This window comes from Ranitomeya imitator, chromosome 6 (assembly GCF_032444005.1).
Source record: "Ranitomeya imitator isolate aRanImi1 chromosome 6, aRanImi1.pri, whole genome shotgun sequence".
Classification (NCBI taxonomy): Eukaryota; Metazoa; Chordata; class Amphibia; order Anura; family Dendrobatidae; genus Ranitomeya; species Ranitomeya imitator.
Genome location: NC_091287.1, coordinates 519,997,698 through 520,017,189, shown reverse-complemented (window position 1 = coordinate 520,017,189; position 19,492 = coordinate 519,997,698). Strand labels below are relative to the sequence as shown.

General features: G+C 45.8%; 1 long non-coding RNA gene across 1 annotated transcript in view; it reads right to left on the bottom strand.

Moving 5' to 3' along the window:
* Positions 1-19,492, bottom strand: part of LOC138641505 (uncharacterized) — a 237,644-nt gene that overhangs the window by 177,976 nt on the left and 40,176 nt on the right. The window lies entirely within an intron of this gene.

Sequence of the window (19,492 nt, the reverse complement as noted above, 5' to 3'; positions counted from 1 at the left end):
CACTCTGATCAGATTCTTATCAGAATAACGTAACCATTTTTCTCAGATGTAGAGAAAACAGTCATGTGAACTTACCCATGTGTCAAATATAGGGTATATGAATTATAGCTGCCCAACAGATGCCAAGAGGACCCTCTCCTGGAAACCATGGAGCCTATAGGGGGTCGATGAATCCATTCTGTCTGTGTACTGTGCATATTGGGAGTATCTTCTGGAGCATATGCTGAGTATGTGCATTGAATGTGGTGTGCAAGTTTAAAATCTTTTTAGGAATTAACGTTATTCGTGCAGCCGTGACAAACATGACACATCCATTGAGAAACATATCTAAAAGGATTCTCATAGAAATTAATAGGATCTATCATATTATGTTGAGTTTAAGCTAAGTTTTATAGGAAAGATTAGGACAGCAGACTTCGGTAGTCTTAATGTTAGGGCTGGTGCAGACGACAGTAAAAATTGGACAAGTGCTATCCTACATCTTTACGGATAACACTCGTCCCCATGTTATTCTATGCGGCTGTGCACATGTCCGATTTTTTTCTTAGACCAACTAGGTCCAAGTAAAAATTTGCAGCATGCACGATCTGCCTCCAAGAATCAGATGGCACTCAGCCACGCAACTCTATGGGTCAGTGCGAAAAATTGGGCCACATTCGGATATCTGATTTTCACGGAATGAGAATATAGAGAAGATGGCAAAACTTTTTTTCCCCACCTCTGAGAAAATAGTCTATGAAAAATCATAGTCTGATCAGAGTGTGATTATCATAATTGGACCAATTTTCTAGGATGGGAGAAAAACTGTCATGTGACCCTTTAGTTTTAGGGAAACAATCATTAAGGTGAACACAAATCTGGTTGTTTAGAATATGGAGCCCAGTGCAACAATCAAAGTAGGGACTCCACTACCACTTTGCCATTTTTGGACAATTTTCCTTGCTAAGGGAAAATGCTTTCTCGATAAATGTCTATGCCTCCATGGCTGGATGACGGAACCCCATGCGAGGCCTGTACACACTCAGCCATAGGGCGCACAATGAAGGTAACCTGTTCCATCTTTCCGAAACTTGACATCTCACCGGTTCCATCACCTGTTTCCCATTATGAATCACCCATCTTTTTTTTGCCACATTTGGAAAGATTTGAACATGGCCCCATTTAGATGTTCTTTGTTGTCTCATAGACTCGAGGCCCAACATTGCTTATTGAATAAGAACTGAATGCCACAGGCACAACCTGAATCTCACTGTCAGTTGTCAGATTGCTAAACTCAGACTCTTTCCAGCATCACTGGATTGCTCCTTAGAGTACTCTCCGTCCATAAATTCTCAGACCCATTGTTAGGACTGGCGGAACGCACCAAGAGAGATGTAATGGATGCGTTCGCAGTCCGGGGTCCACCGTGCAGGTGAAACCTGCTGCTAGGACATGACAGACGATATGGCGGTACTCATAAGTATACACGCGTGGGTTAAACCTCACCCAGCGTGAAGAAAGCGATCCTGTTGCGTCACAGGATCGCGGTACCGCACATAGAGCGCGAGCAAGTGGTCAGCGAACTAGACCCCAACAGGGATAGTAGTCCGATTAGACCCTTGCTGGCACTACACCACAACTGGGTGTGAAAAGTATATACAATAGAGGCACCGAAGTGCAAACTGTGCCGTGCTGGCAGGCACCACTAAGTACCCAGACATGGGTCAGGAAGCGCACACAGGCGCGTGGCGCCGCACTGGCGGTCACAGCAGAGGACGCTGACACGTGTGTGACACGTTGAGTGTTGAGTCGGGCGCTAGATAGCAGCCATACACCATACGCGAACAATCATACAGTAGGGTAGGGGTATTTAAAGGACGACTTGCACTCACAACAAACACACGTATAAAGTTGTACACTAGCGCATGGCCATGCGGTCATGCGCAGTTTATATAGCTGCAGGACAGGAAGCGGCCACAGAAACTTTGCCCTTCCAAGACCTGCCAAGAGGACCAATAGAATGCGCTGCAGAGTCTGAGCACATGACCCTTGATCTCCAACGGGAGATCTTGCCCTGGGCATGCTCAGTGTGCGCAGACAAGGACTTAGTCCCAGAGAAGTCCACTCGCTGCTGACCAATATTGGCTTTAAAGGCAGAAGCTGGAGAAGCAGCAGTAACTCTTCTCACAGAGTCAGACTGAGCGAGACGCTGGGATCGACGTCCCTGCTGAGCAGGCTCCACTGCGGCTGGAGGAGAATGGGAGACCGCAGCGGAGACGGATCGAGATTCCCCCTGTGCAGCAGAGGAAACTCGACTCCTAACATTACCCCCCCTCCTAGGGCCCCCCCTCCTTGGGCCTCGCTACGTTCGAAGGCAGCAATGAGCTGTGGGGCCCGAATGTTTTCAGCAGGCTCCCATGACCTGTTCTCTGGACCATAACCCTTCCAATCCACCAGATAGAACTTTTTGCCGCGTACCACCTTACACCCCAAAATAGCGTTCACCTCGTAATCGTCCGTAGACGAACCCGATGTCCCGGCAGATGACTCGGAAAACCGGGACATGTATACGGGTTTCAAGAGGGACACATGAAAGGTGTCGGTGATACCCAAGCGTGGAGGAAGAGCCAGGCGGTAGACCACAGGATTAACCTGTTCGAGAACCTTGAAGGGACCCAAGTAGCGAGGAGCAAACTTATTGGACTCAACTCGCAGCCTGATGTTACGGGCGGAGAGCCACACCAAGTCGCCAGGGACAAAAGTCAGAGCAGGGCGCCGATGAACATCGGCGGAGGACCTCATTCTCTCCTTGGAGGCCCGAATGGCATCCTGCGTGCGATCCCAAATGTCCCGTGCCTCCACAGCCCAGTCTGCCACCCTGGGATCAGCGGAAGACACAGGCATGGGCACTGGAACACGCGGATGCTGGCCGTAATTTAAGAGAAATGGAGTCTGACCGGTGGAGTCGGCTATGGCATTGTTAAGTGCAAACTCTGCCCACGGTAGCAAGGATGCCCAGTCATCCTGTCTGGCAGAAACAAAATGTCGCAGATATGTGACCAAGGTCTGGTTGGCCCTTTCTACCAACCCATTCGTCTTGGGATGATATGCCGAAGAGAGATTTAACTCAATACTGAGTAAACGACATAGCTCCCTCCAGAATCGAGACGCAAACTGGGGACCCCGGTCACTAACAATTTTGTCTGGCATACCGTGTAAGCGAAAGATATGCTTGATAAACAAGACAGCCAACGCCCGTGCAGATGGTAGCCGTGGAAGAGGCACCAAATGCACCATTTTGGAGAAATGGTCGGTGATCACCCAGATAATGGTGCAATTACGAGACTTGGGTAAGCCCACCACAAAGTCCATCCCGACCATCTCCCAGGGCCTGTCAGCCACGGGCAGAGGGTAAAGCAAACCAGCTGGCCGTTGCCGAGGAGTCTTGTTCCTGGCGCAAGAGACACACGCCCGAACGTACTCCGCGACATCACGAGCCATATGCGGCCACCAGTATGTCCTCGCCAGTAACTCAGATGTCCTTTTAGTACCAAAATGTCCACCCACCCTGGACGAGTGCGCCCAAGAGAGAACCTCCGGCCGCAAACTAGATGGAACAAAAGTCTTGCCCGGGGGCACAGACTCCAGCGAAACCGGGGCCACGGTTCTCAAACTCTCGGTGGGGACAATAAGCCGAGGCTCCTCCTCCTCCGCAGATGACACAACGGAGCGAGAGAGAGCATCGGCCCGAATGTTCTTCTCCCCAGAAAGGAAATGGAGGGTGAAATGAAACCGGGAGAAGAACAAGGACCATCTGGCCTGGCGAGAATTCAACCGCTGAGCTGTCTGCAGATACACCAAATTTTTGTGATCTGTGAAGACTTGGAAGGGAAAACGTGCTCCCTCCAAGAGATGTCTCCACTCCGAGAAAGCCAACTTCATGGCTAGCAACTCCCTGTCCCCGATGGAATAATTCCTCTCTGCTGGTGCGAAGGTCTTGGAGAAAAAGAAGCAAGGATGCTTCCGACCTTGAGCATCCTTTTGGAAGAGGACTGCTCCAGCACCAACAGAAGAGGCATCCACCTCCATGATAAATGGCTTATCAACATCGGGGCGATGAAGTATGGGAGCGCTAGCGAAGTGTGACTTTATAGAGATAAAGGCCTTGGAGACCTCCTCAGACCACAATTTAGGATTTGCCCCCTTCTTGGTGAGGGCAACCAAGGGAGCTACCAAAGTTGAGAAATGCGGGATGAACTGGCGATAATAATTGATGAACCCCATAAAGCGCTGCACCGCTTTAAGAGAATGAGGTTCCTGCCAGTCCATCACAGCCTGTAGTTTGGCAGGATCCATAGCCAATCCCTGGGCTGAGATGATGTAGCCTAGGAAAGGTAAGGACTCCTGCTCAAACATGCACTTCTCCAACTTGGCATAGAGGGAGTTTGCCCGTAGGAGGTCGAAGACTTTGCAAACATCTCTCCGGTGGGAGTCAATATCTGGAGAGTAGATGAGAATATCATCCAGATAGACTACGACCGAGGTGGAAAGCATATCCCGGAAGATATCGTTCACAAAGTCTTGGAAAACGGCTGGGGCATTACAGAGCCCAAAGGGCATCACCAGATATTCATAGTGCCCATCCCTGGTGTTAAAAGCCGTCTTCCATTTGTCCCCCTCACGGATGCGAATCAGGTTGTAAGCACCCCGCAGATCTAATTTAGTAAATACCCTTGCTCCCCGAAGCCTATCGAACAGTTCAGATATCAAAGGCAAAGGGTATTTATTCTTAACGGTGATGGCGTTAAGACCCCTGTAGTCTATGCATGGACGCAATTCCCCACTCTTCTTCTGCACGAAGAAGAATCCTGCCCCAGCAGGTGACACTGACTTCCTGATGAACCCTCTTGCCAGATTTTCCTGTATGTACTGTGACATTGCCTCCGTCTCCGGGAGAGATAGCGGATAGACTCGACCCCGGGGAGGCTCAGCACCAGGCAAGAGGTCAATAGGACAGTCATAGGGGCGATGGGGCGGAAGGGTCTCCGCCGCCTTTTTGGAGAATACGTCTGCATATGACCAATACTGCTTGGGGAGAGAGGATAGATCTGCGGATACCTCAGTAGTAGCAACCTGAACGCACTCCCTCTGACACCTACCCCCACAAGATTCACCCCAACCCAGAATTCTGCCTGAGGACCACTCGATATGAGGAGAATGGTACCGTAGCCAAGGTATTCCCAACAGGATCTCATCAATTCCTTCCGGAATGACGAGCAGAGAAATTATCTCCTGATGAGATGGCGACATGGACAGAGTAAAAGGGATGGTCTGGTGTGTTATCTGTGAGGGCAATGTCGACCCATTCACCACTCGCACCGTTACTGGTTGAGCAAGCATAACCAAGGGTATTGCGTGACGTTGGGCGAAGGCAGAAGACATAAAGTTGCCCTCCGCCCCAAAATCCACGCAGAGCTCTACCGAGTGGGAAAATGAGCCAATAGTAATTGTCCCCTTAAAGGACAACTTAGAGGCAAACGTCGCCGTGTCTAGTGTACCTCCACCAACTACCACTAGATGCTGACGTTTCCTCGACCGCTGAGGACATCTGGTGGCTAGATGTCCTGACTGCTGGCAAACATGACAGACCCTGAGTGCACAAGCGGTCCGGGACTTAGAACCTGCTTGTGACACCTCCCTGGCCTCATGTGACTCAGGAACCAGGACTGGAAATTCAAGAGGTTTGGCAAAAGTAGGAGCCAGCCGAAACCTCTGCCTACACTGGGCTCGCTCTAACCTCCGCTCGTTAAAACGGAGGTCAATTCGAGTGGAGACAGTTATTAACTCCTCCAGTGTGGCAGGAATCTCCCTAGTGGCCAGAGCGTCCTTTACGTGGCCAGCCAAGCCCCTCCAAAATATGGGGATAAGAGCTTTATCCGACCAATCCAGCTCAGATGCTAAGGTGCGGAATTGGACGGCAAAATGACTGACCAAGGACTCACCCTGAGTTAATGCCAGCAATTGGAGCGCAGTATCATGGGTGACTTGAGGTCCTAAAAAGACCTGTTTCAGAGCGCTCAGAAACAGCGGAGCACTCTGCACCACATGATCGCCACGCTCCCACAGCGGCGTAGCCCATTCCAACGCCCTGTCCGACAATAGAGACAAAATAAATCCCACCTTAGCCCGCTCTGTGGGAAAACGTGCGGCCAGGAGCTCGAGGTGAATAGAGCACTGACTCACAAATCCCCTACAAAACTTGCTATCACCAGAAAATTTTTCTGGCAGCGGGAGGTGAGATAATGTCGGAACAGGGGTGGCAATGGACATAGTAGCTGCAGCCACGCTGGCAGCCTGTACAGCTACTGCAGTAACATCCACAGCTGAGGTCGCGCTCTCGAGAGCCGCCAACCTACCCTCCAGCTGCTGGATATGCCGCAGAGATTGCTGTATGTCTGTCATCACTAGCCAGACCCTGGCGCTAGTGTAATGTTAGGACTGGCGGAACGCACCAAGAGAGATGTAATGGATGCGTTCGCAGTCCGGGGTCCACCGTGCAGGTGAAACCTGCTGCTAGGACATGACAGACGATATGGCGGTACTCATAAGTATACACGCGTGGGTTAAACCTCACCCAGCGTGAAGAAAGCGATCCTGTTGCGTCACAGGATCGCGGTACCGCACATAGAGCGCGAGCAAGTGGTCAGCGAACTAGACCCCAACAGGGATAGTAGTCCGATTAGACCCTTGCTGGCACTACACCACAACTGGGTGTGAAAAGTATATACAATAGAGGCACCGAAGTGCAAACTGTGCCGTGCTGGCAGGCACCACTAAGTACCCAGACATGGGTCAGGAAGCGCACACAGGCGCGTGGCGCCGCACTGGCGGTCACAGCAGAGGACGCTGACACGTGTGTGACACATTGAGTGTTGAGTCGGGCGCTAGATAGCAGCCATACACCATACGCGAACAATCATACAGTAGGGTAGGGGTATTTAAAGGACGACTTGCACTCACAACAAACACACGTATAAAGTTGTACACTAGCGCATGGCCGTGCGGTCATGCGCAGTTTATATAGCTGCAGGACAGGAAGCGGCCACAGAAACTTTGCCCTTCCAAGACCTGCCAAGAGGACCGATAGAATGCGCTGCATAGTCTGAGCACATGACCCTCGATCTCCAACGGGAGATCTTGCCCTGGGCATGCTCAGTGTGCGCAGACAAGGACTTAGTCCCAGAGAAGTCCACTCGCTGCTGACCAATATTGGCTTTAAAGGCAGAAGCTGGAGAAGCAGCAGTAACTCTTCTCACAGAGTCAGACTGAGCGAGACGCTGGGATCGACGTCCCTGCTGAGCAGGCTCCACTGCGGCTGGAGGAGAATGGGAGACAGCAGCGGAGACGGATCGAGATTCCCCCTGTGCAGCAGAGGAAACTCGACTCCTAACACCCATTCCTTAGAATCAAGGCAACCTGACACACTCTCTTTTAACATCATACTGATTCCTCCATGTGAAAACTCCCTCTCTACTGAACAGTAAAACTAAATTGATACCCTCACACTTAAATTATTCATGTGCTAGGGATTGGTTTAGTGTGTTAGGTTTAAGAAAAGATTTAGGGCTGCTAATAGATTTAGGATTAGTTTTAGGGATAAGAGTAGGGCTAGGGTTAGGGCTAGAGTTATGGTTAGAGATTTAAAATGGAAGCAGTTCTTTGTTTGATGGCTTGTGACTATCCATCATCCTCTTGATTGTATTCCAGAGGTTTTCAATGGGGTTCAGGTCTGGAGATTGGGCTGCCCGTTATAGGGATTTGATGTGGTGGTCTCTTAATTTTTGCCACTTAACATTGCTAAGGGGAAAATGCTTTCTCCCTAAAACTCTATGCCTCCATGGCTGGATGACGGAACCCCATGCGAGGCCTGTACACACTCAGCCATAGGGCGCACAATGAAGGTAACCTGTTCCATCTTTCCAAAACTTGACATCTCACCGGTTCCATCACCTCTGTTTCCCATTATGAATCACCCATCTTTTTTTTGCCACATTTGGAAAGATTTGAACATGGCCCCATTTAGATGTTCTTTGTTGTCTCATAGACTCGAGGCCCAACATTGCTTATTGAATAAGAACTGAATGCCACAGGCACAACCTCAATCTCACTGTCAGTTGTCAGATTGCTAAACTCAGACTCTTCCCAGCATCACTGGATTGCTCCTTAGAGTACTCTCCGTCCATAAATTCTCAGACCCATTCCTTAGAATCAAGGCAACCTGACACACTCTCTTTTAACATCATACTGATTCCTCCATGTGAAAACTCCCTCTCTACTGAACAGTAAAACTAAATTGATTCCCTCACACTTAAATTATTCATGTGCTAGGGATTGGTTTAGTGTGTTAGGTTTAAGAAAAGATTTAGGGCTGCTAATAGATTTAGGATTAGTTTTAGGGATAAGAGTAGGGCTAGGGTTAGGGCTAGAGTTATGGTTAGAGATTTAAAATGGAAGCAGTTCTTTGTTTGATGGCTTGTGACTATCCATCATCCTCTTGATTGTATTCCAGGGGTTTTCAATGGGGTTCAGGTCTGGAGGTTGGGCTGCCCGTTATAGGGATTTGATGTGGTGGTCTCTTAATTTTTGCCAGCGTTGTATGTGCTTGGGGAATAAGGGGTTCAATACTGAACTAGTGGATGGTGCATGGTGGTGAAAAATAGTTGCCTTGCCTCCAGTGCTAGCAACCCTCTCTACACCACTGGCTGCTATCGAATTCATAAAAATGCCACTATATGAAAAAAATAACAGTGAGGGGTTTTGCTTCATGGGAGCTGCAGGTAATCGGCAGATGCAGCGCTGACTTCTCAGTAATTGCACCAGTTGGCAAGGTAAGTATTCCAGGTTTTTTATATTTTGTTCTGTGCTGCGGACCTTTTAAGAAATGGTTGTCTAGTAGTGGACGCCCCTATAAAAGTTTTCTTACACCACTCTGAGCTCCAATCAGGCATGTGATCTGGGTAGGATGTTTACTGGTTACCAGGGGGAGCTAAGATGCGGGTGAAACCATATAACAGACATCATATTCCTGCATCTAACCTATATGTCTAACCTTACCAATGTTAGCAAGCTACTTTATACAAAAAACCATATATGACTGAGAGTAGATGTTTTACCCAAACCACTTGTTGGCCAGAACATAGGACAACTTATAATCCTCCTGTAATTGTTTTTGTGAAAATCAGAAATCTTTTTCATCCACACGGTAATACTTTCTTAAAATAGCTTGCAGTTTTCTACTCTGAATGGACTGTGGTGAAATTCTCCTTTCTGAAAATAGTCATCAGACAGGAACAAAGAAATTACACTAGAGACTGTTAACATACATGAGATGGAAAAACGAACACAAATTTTAAAAAAAGGGAAAGCGAGGAAAAAAAATTGCTGGGAAAAACTAACTAAAGTAGAACTTCATTACAGCTCATTTTCAGGAGCCTATATTTTCCTCGTTTCTTCCTTAATCTACATGTCAGCGTGCATGAATTGCTAGTTAGTTTACATTTTTCATAGACCAAAACCAGACTCCAACAATAACAAAATCCATTTCAAGGCGAGCTGTTTTCATGAGCCGTTAGTTAAGGGATTGGGTCTAAATGGGATAAGAATGAAGCAGTGTTACAAAATCCCCAATAACACAGCCTGCGCTCTGAGGCCATTGTTACAATACTCCAAAATGGAAGCTATATTTAAGACCCTTATAAAATTGCTTAACATCGATATTACTCTAAAATTGAAAACTGCTGTATAGCCTGAAAATAAAGAATGTGATTTGGCTCAGAAACAACCGCAATTATAGAACTAAACATACTTAGAACGCTGCAAGTGGGACGGCGGCTTTAATAGAGTTTGTTTTTATTACATCGAAACACTAAACGCTATTTGTTTCTAGCGGAAAAATAATTTTGCTTCTCAAAGTCCATTTCATTCATGTAAATTGTCTTTGGACTTTACATTTCATCTTCCATCTCCTACTTAGCTACGTTATTTATACAGTCACACTTTCCAGTTGTATTAAGTATTTACCAGAATCTAAGGATTTTACTTTTCCAACTTTTGAATCTGGAAATTCACCGGTCGTCTTGTATCTGAGTTCTCTAAATCTTAGTTTTAATAAAGTAAAATTGGATGTTCTCCCTTTAGAAAAATCATTTCTACTTTTTACAACATTTTTAGCGCAGTGACTGAGTCCAAGGTATATCGAAGATCATTTCCAGTATATGTAATTGGCATATACCTCTTTATTTATGGCAGTTTGCATTGGCAGCAAACACTTGGCTCCCACAGTAAGGATTCATTATCATAAGTGATCAACATAGGCAAGCTGACCACATGGACTCTAGAGCAGTGCCCTGGATGGAGAAAATGACAGATGAGTGACCCGCCCAACCATGTAACTGTGTTGGTTTAAAAGAAAAACTTTCCCGCCACTATTTCCCCACATCTGAAACATCAGGGAGTGGGATGTCATTTTGTGAAGCTGCGTGGCCTTCCCCATAATGCCCTACAGCTATATCTGGCAAATTATTACACCTTGTGCAGTGGCGGTCAGTACCTGGACCATCATAGATCAACGGTTCACAACGGAGCACAGTTTGTACGGCACACATGGTTTCTATTTTCAGAGTCAGTGGGTTAGAGCTTGTTCACACGAGCATGGATCGTCTCATGCAAGAGAATCGGATCAATTACTGTTTGTTAATGACACTAGTTTAATCAGAGTGCCAGCTTTTCCATCTTCTCTATTGTGGGAGTCAACCGAAATCTGACTGCAATACGATGTTTTCCACTCGCCCATAAACTTGAATGAGTGAGTGGCATCCAATTTGCTGTGCAAATCGCAGCATGCTGTGATTTTGTTCTCATGCCATTTCAGTACTACATCATTGAATAACATTGGTCCGAGTGCAATCTACTGAAACATTGGATGGCACGCGTTCGATTCTCTTGTTGCAGCAACATCCTCTCTTCTGTAGAGTGTAAGCTCTTATGGTCAGTGGGGTCCTCTCTCCTGTAGAGCATTAGTTCTTATGGTCAGTGAAGTCCTCTCTCTCTCCTGTAGAGTATTAGTTCTTATGGTCAGTGGGGTCCTCTCTCTCCTGTAGAGTGTAAGCTCTTATGGTCAGCGGGGTCCTCTCTCTCCTGTAGAGTGTAAGCTCTTATGGTCAGCGGGGTCCTCTCTCTACTGTAGAGTGTAAGCTCTTATGCTCAGTGGGGTCCTCTCTCTCCTGTAGAGTGTAAGCTCTTATGCTCAGTGGGGTCCTCTCTCTCCTGTAGAGTGTAAGTTCTTATGGTCAGTGGGGTCCTCTCTCTCCTGTAGAGTGTAAGCTCTTATGCTCAGTGGGGTCCTCTCTCTCCTGTAGAGTGTAAGCTCTTATGCTCAGTGGGGTCCTCTCTCTCCTGTAGAGTGTAAGCTCTTATGGTCAGCAGGGTCCTCTCTCTTCTGTAGAGTGTAAGCTCTTATGCTCAGTGGGGTCCTCTCTCTCCTGTAGAGTGTAAGCTCTTATGGTCAGCTGGGTCCTCTCTCTCCTATAGAGTGTAAGCTCTTATGGTCAGCTGGGTCCTCTCTCTCCCGTAGACTGTAAGCTCTTAAGGTCAGTGAGGTCCTCTCTCTCCTGTATAGTGTAAGCTCTTATGGTTAGTGGGGTCCTCTCTCTCCTGTAGAGTGTAAGCTCTTATGGTCAGCAGGGTCCTCTCTCTCCTATAGAGTGTAAGCTTTTATGGTCAGTGAGGTCCTCTCTCTCCTGTAGAGTATTAGTTCTTATGGTCAGCAGGGTCCTCTCTCTCCTGTAGAGTGTAAGCTCTTATGGTTAGTGGGGTCCTCTCTCTCCTGTAGAGTGTAAGCTCTTATGGTCAGTGGGGTCCTCTCTCTCCTGTAGAGTGTAAGCTCTTATGGTCAGTGGGGTCCTCTCTCCTGTATAGTGTAAGCTCTTATGGTCAGCTGGGTCCTCTCTCTCCCATAGACTGTAAGCTGTTATGGTCAGTGAGGTCCTCTCTCTCCTGTATAGTGTAAGCTCTTATGGTTAGTGGGGTCCTCTCTCTCTCCTGTAGAGTGTAAGCTCTTATGGTTAGTGGGGTCCTCTCTCTCTCCTGTAGAGTGTAAGCTCTTATGGTCAGCAGGGTCCTCTCTCTCCTATAGAGTGTAAGCTCTTATGGTCAGTGGGGTCCTCTCTCTCCTGTAGAGTATAAGCTGTTATGGTCAGTGAGGTCCTCTCTCTCCTGTATAGTGTAAGCTCTTATGGTCAGTGGGGTCCTCTCTCTCCTGTAGAGTGTAAGCTCTTATGGTCAGTGGGGTCCTCTCTCTCCCGTAAAGTGTAAGTTCTTATAGTCAGTGGGGTCCTCTCTCTCCTGTAGAGTGTAAGCTCTAATGGTTAGTGGGGTCCTCTCTCTCCTGTAGAGTGTAAGCTCTTATGGTCAGCGGGGTCCTCTCTCTCCCATAGAGTGTAAGCTGTCATAGTCAGTGGAGTCCTCTCTCTCTTGTCCTGGAAATTTCTTTCAGCGTGATCCAGGGCTCCATTCTCAAGCTAAATGTGGTCCATCTATTGAACATTTATGTCATACCATAAATGTCCTAAATAGTAGCACCCCTTTAAGACTTTTATAGAATATTTAAGAATTGCTCTTTGGTTGAAGATGGGACAAGCAACTTGTTTGGCTTCAGATTCGCGTTGCATTGAACTGATTTGTTTCCTGAAGAAATAATGAAGACTAGAATTTCAGAGAATTACTCATCTCCAGTGACTGTTCTTCCTGAGTTGGGTCTCATGTCATTTGGCCATTCATGTTGGCTAAATTAGCCTCTGACCCTTTTGCACATGTTGGGCCAGAAAAAAAATAAAACTATCACCGAAATACCCAAACGTATAGTATTTAAATATGAAATTAACGTATTTCCTTACTTTACACTGTATAAGTAATATAAGCCGCTAAAAGTGGAAAGGTTCAAAACATTCCTGCAAATAATTTAGTAACTTACCAGAAATCATTACTGAAAACCTTCCCTGAAATGTGTTAATGTGAAAATTAAGGCTGGGAACGGCATACTACAATGTAGGAAAAAATATGTTTTTCATTTCTTTTACAGACTCTTTAAAGAGGACCTGCCATGTGCCATAAATGTGCATTTTTTTACCTAGTGTAAATGTCGCTGATCTCCTGAATCTGGTCTCTCCTTTCCCTTTTATAAATCTAGATAGAAAAGACGGCTGGAAGTTGAAATGTTTTTCGGACGCTGCCATGTCCAGAAGAAACAGTATAACCAGAGGAATGGGAAAAAGGGGGTCTTTATTATCAACGCGTTTCATAGTAACATAACACAGTTATTAAGGTTGAAGGTATACCTTAATTTCATCTAGTTCAACCTATAGCCTAACCTAACATGCTCTAACATCTAGTTCAACCTATAGCCTAACCTAACATGCTCTAACATGTTGATCCAGAGGAAGGAAAAAAACCCATGTGGCAAAGAGTAAGCTCCACATTGGGGAAAAAATTCCTTCCTGACTCCACATACGGCAATCAGACTAGTTCCCTGGATCAACGCCCTAACAAGGAATCTAGTGTATATACCCTGTAACATTATACTTTTCAAGAAAGATATCCAGTCCCCTCTTAAATTTAAGTAAAGAATCTGCGTCTGTTATTATGCTTAAACCTTCTTTCCTCCAGGTGTAGAGGATGCCCCCTTGTCCCTGTTTCAGGTCTATGATTAAAAAGATCATCAGAAAGGTCTTTGTACTGTCCCCTCATATATTTATACATTAAAATAAGATCACCCCTTAACCTTCGTTTTTCCAAACTAAATAACCCCAAGTGTAATAACCTATCTTGGTATTGCAGACCCCCCAGTCCTCTAATAACCTTGGTCGCTCTTCTCTGCACCCGCTCTAGTTCAGCTATGTCTTTCTTATACACCGGAGACCAGAACTGTGCACAGTATTCTAAGTGTGGTCGAACTAGTGACTTGTATAGAGATAAAATTATGTTCTCCTCATGAGCATCTATGCCTCTTTTAATGTATCCCATTATTTTATTTGCCTTTGTAGCAGCTGCCTGACACTGGCCACTAAATGTGAGTTTGTCATCCATCCAAAACACCCAGGTCTTTTTCATTGACGGCTTTGCCCAGAGTTTTAGAATTAAGCACATAATTATACATCTTATTACTTCTACCCAAGTGCATGACCTTACATTTATCCCCATTAAAGCTCATTTGCCATTTATCAGCCCAAGCTTCGTTTACAGAAATCATCCTGTAATATAAAATTGTCCTCCTCTGTATTGATTACCCTGCAGAGTTTAGTGTCATCCGCAAATATTGAAATTCTACTCTGTATGCCCCCTACAAGGTCATTTAATAAATATGTTAAAAAGAAGAGGGCCCAATACTGACCCCTGTGGTACCCCACTGCACACCGCGACCCAGTCCGAGTGTGCTCGATTAATAACCACCCTTTGTTTCCTATCCCTGAGCCAGCTCTCAACCCACTTGCACATATTTTCCCCTATCCCCATTATTCTCATTTTATGTATCAACCTTTTGTGTGGCACCGTATCAAAAGCTTTTGAAAAATCCATATACACTATGTCCACTGGGGTTCCCTTGGTCCAGTCCGGAACTTACCTCTTCATAGAAATTGATCAGATTAGTTTGACTGGAACGGTCCCTAGTAAACCCGTGCTGATGCTGGGTCATGAGGTTATTCCTCTTCAGATACTCCAGCATAGCATCCCTTAGAAAGCCCTCCAGGAGTTGTCCTAACTTCCTTCACCATGTTACTTTTTATATATCTAGTCCTTTTAGCTAATTGGGTGTTGTCCTCAAGAAGACGCCCACAGAAAAGAACTGAGATCCATGGGGACCATACCACTTGGATAAAAAGACTAGTTTTATGAACTGAGGGCCTTATCTTAGGAATGGAAGGCCATTTTATGGTAATTTTATGCTATAGATGGGTGCAGATTTGCACTGGGCACTGCATAGTTTAATTCGTATTCAGGAACTCTATAGAAATATTTCAGAATATTTTTTGCACATTTACAACAGTGGGCATTAGCAGTTTGGTGTCAATCATAAATGTCCACCTCTCGATACTTTTCAAGAAACTTAAAGGGGTTATCCAATACTTCTCACTTTCATGTTGTACATTTTGTTTCAGAAGACTCTTCACTATGAACTGTCGTGTATGTGTGTGTGTACAGAAAGGTTAACCCTATTTCTGGTCATTGAATGACTTGTATTCCACATATTCAGCAGTTTCACCTTTGCAGACTCTAACTCTAATTTTCAGTTGTACCTAAACAGGTGGAAAGGTGTGCTTGTGTGTGTGTGAGGAGATTAACTATTTGTTATAAGGTCTCCCATACGCAACACACACAAACATGAAGGATCCCTGCTCTCCTGTCTCTATGTAGCACATGTTCATAAGCAGCAACAGCATGGAGGACATTATACTGAAGTACTAAGCAGTATAGCTGTTAATCCAGCTCTGGGGTGAGAAAAAACAATTAATGGAAAACACATGGATTAGTATCTATCTATGTTCCTCTCTTCTTTATTCTGTCTCTCATTCTCCCCATCTTCCTCCTTATTCTTTTCTCTCTCTCTTCCTCCAACATGGTTGCCAACCAATCAGAAATTACTGGACAGTCCTAAAAAGTAGCGCACTTTTTTGCCCTGTCCATAAGAAAAATTTGAGATGTTATTTTTTTTGAGGCTCAAGAAAATTGTGCAGATTATTTTTAACTGTAATTATCATCATATTATAGTACACAATGAATGCAGCTGATATTTCTTTCTTACAATTATGGGCTGTAGACATGTATCACTTGTAACTATAATGATTTATAATAGTTTTCCAATGCGTCTGTACAAAATGTCTGTCCGTAATTTTTTGGTAAGCTGGTCAGAAAAAAACAAAAGTTAAGTTCGCAATTCACCTAGGAGGATGTTCAGCTTAATGAACTCGTAGGTGCTTCACAACATTTTTAAAAAATATGGATGTGAAAATGAAAATTACACTTTTTCCACTAAAATGTTGTTTTAGCCCTAAATTTTTTTATTTTAACAATGGATAATAGGAAAAAACAGACTTCACACTGTAATTTGTTATGCCATTTGTTAGGGTTGGCAGAACGCACCGAATATATATATTAGAAGTAGTAGGTGCGTTCGCAACCCGGGGTCCACCGTGCAGGAGAGAACCTGCTGCTAGTAAAGGCGGTACTATATGGCGGTATAAACGAACTCTGTAACTTCACAGATTCGCAAGAAAAGAGAACGCTGTGCCCTGTTAACTTCACAGGGGAGCACAGCTACCTAATAGAGCCAATAGTGGTCATGCAGTCAACATAGCACACACGCAGCTCCTCTCCGGTGGAGCCGGAATTCTAGTGGCTATATACCAGCCCTGAATCCATATACACAAAACTCCTCACCGGAGGTGCCGGTATTCTAGGGGCTTATTTCAGCCAAACCCTGACCACATGCAAATGCAGCGCCCCAGAATCCTGGTCCGTTACAGTAATGTTATTCTTCCACCAGGGGGAGTGATGTTACGTATGAAGGCAATGAAGGAGATCTTCTGTCCAGTTATCACAGCCACACACACACTTCACACTCCAGTCCACCAGGGGGAGCAAAGGTTCTATCTATTAGGCCACTCCTCACACAGGGTAAAACTGGTGGGTTGGTTAGGAAGTTAGGGAGAAGCTTACTGGAGGGAGAAGGAGAGAGTCAGTCGGAAGAGGAGAGGAGAGCAGACAGAAGGTCTGCAGAGGGAGAAGGATACGGAGCTGCGCCTGCATCCCATGCGGCAGCATCCTAGGAAAGGACACGAAAGGAATTGTGCCGTCGTGAGTGAGAAAAGAAGTCATAGCAACAGGAATGACACATCAGGGGGAGTCCAGCTAGAAGCAGGCTGCCTCCACCTGAAGCGCAGGACCTGTAGCCAGAACACCGAGGAAGTAAAGAGCTCTATGTCGTTACTTCAGAGACTGGCAAGACAGTTAATTCCAAGTTGGCTGCCTGACCTTTACACCTAAGAAGACACGGTGGCAACTTGTGGGGGCGGGGGCGTCTCTAGGGTCCCTATAAAAAGCCTCAGGCCATCAGTCATACGGGTTTTGTCCTATCCACACCATCTGGGGGACAGAGAGGAGTAACAGTGAGGACCTTATGGTAGCTTATGCAAGTAAGGACCTACAGTGTTACTGTGCCCAAGGGGAAGGCTATTGAATTCCTCCTTTACAAAGGGGACTCTGGATATTGCCTTCAGACCGGATGGACTCTGCCTACCCTGTGGTCCCTACCCTGGACTGTGGATGCTGAAGCCTTCAGTAAAGGTAAAGAGACTGCAACCTTGTGTCCTCATTATTTCCTACGCATTACAACATCCAAAATCCACCATCTAGTCTCTGGGAAGCCCTGGGGACATACTTCACCTGTGGGAAGGTATACCATCTAGCTGCCATAACATCACCCCAGCGGACCCCAAAGCAGCGTCGGTCACCCTGACTGAATACCACAGGTGGCGTCACAAACACTATCACTTTAAAGACCTTTCCCCACACATTCAACGGACCTCCCGAGGGCCATGGACCGGGTCAGCCACCGTGACATTCCCGTTGACTACAGAAGGGCCCGGATCCGAGTAATTCCACTGCCCTTGGGGGCGATCTACAAACATGACAACACTGGCGCTGAGCTCATTATATAGGTTGATACTAGCGCATGGCCGTGCGGCCATTCGAGCCTTTTATAGCTTTAGCAGTTAAGGACCTTCCTAGTGGTCCAGTAGGAACCACTTCAGGACCTCCACATGTGACCCCCGACCTCCAATGGGAGGTTGTCCCGTGGGCATGCGAAGTATGAGAAAAGCAGGACTTAGTCCCAGAAAGATCTGCTTGCCGCTGATCAGCACTGGCTACAATGGCTGAGCCTGGAAAAACAGTAGTAACCAGTCGCCCAGTATCAGCCTGAGATAGATGCTGAGACCGACATCTCCGATGAGCAGGCTCCACTGCGGCCGGAGAAGAATGGGAGACCGCAGCGGAGATGGTTCGAGATTCCCCCTGTGCAGAGGCGGGAACTCGATACCTAACACCGTTTCTTCTGAATATGAAGATACCCCATATGTGGTCAAAAACTGCAGGACATATGGCAGGGCTCGGAAAGGAAAGAGCGCTATTTGATTTTTGTAGCATAAATTTGTCTGGAATAGATTGTGAATGCCATCTCGCATTTTCTGAGCCCATGACTTGCCAAACCAGCAGAAACCCCCCCATAAATGACCCCATTTTGGAAACTAGACCCACCCCCAAGGAATTTATCTAGGGGTGTATTGAGCATTTTTATCCCACAGGATATTCATGAAACTTTATAACATTTAGCTGTGAACAGAAAAAACTAAATTTTTTTCACTGTTTTCATTGGCTGTAAGCCATAATCATCAACATTAACAGAAATAAACACTTAAAATACATCACCCTGTTTGTAATGCCTCTCTATAATATATGAGTTGTACTTTTTGTATTGAAGAATTGAAATAAATTAACTGTTTGATGATATTATAATTTTGTGAGAAGCACCTGTATAATTTTTAATTGATCGTTGGTTTCATGCATTGCAGTACTTGTACTTGTGTACCTCAGTGCTGGAGACCTGTCATTGACTCACTGACTGTGCATGTAAGACACTGCTTATGGGTCTTATAGGCCACCATAACCTGGGGTCATCAGATAACCTCAGGGAACCATGGTAACAGTTGGCACCCACAATTACGATAGTGCCATATGGGTTCATTTAACCCCCTTTTAACCCTTTTAAGGGATAGATCGGCCCTTATGAGCTCCTAATCCGGCCAGGGTCGATACCACAGAGTGTCAGGTGTCATGTACAATTGTCACCTGTGAAAATTTCGGCCATGGGGAGGTGCTATTCCCTTACTCCCGATTGCTGTTTTAAAGAGGCGATAAGGGAATAAGGCCCCCTTAACGGGCGCCGTTTTTATGCGTATCAACGGTTAACAAGGGGTTAAACACATTGTGAACCTGAGCCATAACTATCTCTACTGACTAATTTATACATATACTTAGTTGAATTTTGCATTTTTGTATTTTCTTGGTGTCTAAATAATTGGTATTTCTGGATTTGCCCTTGTTTCCAGCGCTTGTTTTCTGTTCTGTATAATTAGATGTTATCACCCCATCCTAAGATACGATAATCAAAGTTTTCAGTTCTGTTTTCGAGCTTTAAAAAACACAAGACAACAATGTCTCTGACTTCCAGTCCCTGTGGGATCTGTCTAGCACAACTTCTCACTGTGTAACGTGTTGCATTAATTACATTTCTCTGCTTCCTTAGCCTCGAACAATGGTTTACCCACTTACACATTGCCGCGTGGCATTCTGCAGCACAGATCAGTTTTAACTATTTTATAATGATGAAAAACAGTGTCAA